The sequence below is a fragment of the Fulmarus glacialis genome, unplaced genomic scaffold, assembly GCF_000690835.1.
Source record: "Fulmarus glacialis isolate BGI_N327 unplaced genomic scaffold, ASM69083v1 scaffold3464, whole genome shotgun sequence".
NCBI classification, from domain to species: domain Eukaryota; kingdom Metazoa; phylum Chordata; class Aves; order Procellariiformes; family Procellariidae; genus Fulmarus; species Fulmarus glacialis.
In genome coordinates, this window is record NW_009209771.1 from 65,303 (window position 1) to 66,869 (window position 1,567).

The following is a 1,567-nucleotide window of genomic DNA, read 5'->3' on the forward strand; positions in this document are numbered from 1 at the left end:
CTGCAAGGCCGCACAACAGACCTGACGTACAGACCCAGTGCAGGACCCAAAGCTGCCCTGGCATTCTCCCGCTGCAGAATTAGGACGCCGTCCTGCCATCAATCAGGCAGCCCCGGGAGCTATGCTATTTCACCTCCCTTGTGCCTGGCAACCCTGCGTAGCCCTGCGCTGGCTTCTCCAGACCTAGTCCTTTGCACAAATCGCGCTCCCGTTCAAAAGGCAGTACCCATATTCAGATGGGAGTGTTTTTGAGGACCCTTATAATGCTTTCATGTGCTCCGTCTAGGAAGGGGTCAGCGAGATGGTAGCTAATTACTGCCTGTACATTTGCCCACTCATTAGACTTGGGCACTGCCTCAGCATCTGGGACACTTCAGCGGCTATTAGCAGGCTTTTATCAAAATACTGGCACGACTTCTTAAGCCTGTGGTTTCAGCTAATGTTGGAGAAAAAACACCCGTAGCTTCAAAAAGGTGCAGGTCTCTGGGTAAAATCCATACTTCACCATGACTTCAAAACAAAAACAATGATCACAATCTAGTCAGGGTTTACGGCAGTGTGAAGAGTTGTTTACCATGATACACCACTGCCATCTAAAAAAGCATTATGTGTGCAAGGTCATTAAGCCTTTAGTAGATGGCCATTATTCATCATTAATTGTTTCCCCACCACCAGTGAACAAGATCTATAAGGTGGAAACTTTTACTAACTCCTCTTTTGTCTTTATTTTCTGATAATTTTCAGGGAATACCAGTGAGGAGATACAACAACTGAGTCTATGCAGCACAGTGATTGCATTGTGCACAATCAAGAGATACCCGTGCCGGGTAAATGATCCAGGTACTCAGAACTGTATGTGCCTTCCATGCTGCTCCGACTGCTATCAGACCAGATGGAATAGACATAACGATACAGCGCTTAAGCGATAATATCTGGGCTGGTTTAGCTAGAGGTAGCAAACGTGTTTCACCAATAGCACACCAATGTGCTGCAGAGCTGCCCGAAAGATGAGCTCCCTGACGCTGGCTGCCACTCATCACAGAGCCAGAACTGTTTAAAATGTATCTTTTGTAAATGTTTTGTTTTCCTCTAAATTGACAAAGCTTTATCTAGCTTGGCTACGAAAAGCATAAATATACAATGTGTTAAAGTGCTTTTGTTCTCTAGTTCTAGAGCTTTTTTTAAGGCTTTTAAAATCAAGATTACTACCTCTGGGGTGATCTCAAATCCCTTTTCTAGCATTTTTAGGAAAGATGGGGAAGGTTAAAAGCTTTCTGAAATTTACCCCGTTCCGTCAGTCAAAAGGTAAAGATATCGGTGAGCTTTTCCAGAGCACTCCTGCTGTCCAACTGGTGTGGGTAACGACAACCCCAAAACACCATGGAGCCAACAGACAGGAGCTTGACAGGTGGATTTTCAGGACTAGGCTCATTTTTGGCTTTCCTTTTGACAAGTAAATTGCTGAAGGAACAAATAAATGTGAAGGCATGTGTCCTGGTTTCGGCTGGGATGGAGTTGATTTTCTTCCTATTAACTGGTATAGTGCTGTGTTTTGGATGTAGTACAT

At 44.6% G+C, this 1,567-nt stretch overlaps 1 protein-coding gene across 1 annotated transcript in view; it reads right to left on the reverse strand.

Annotated features, from left to right (window-relative positions):
- Positions 1 to 1,567, reverse strand: part of LOC104076161 (protocadherin-15-like) — a 127,414-nt gene that overhangs the window by 50,063 nt on the left and 75,784 nt on the right. The gene's annotated exons all lie outside the window — the stretch shown is intronic.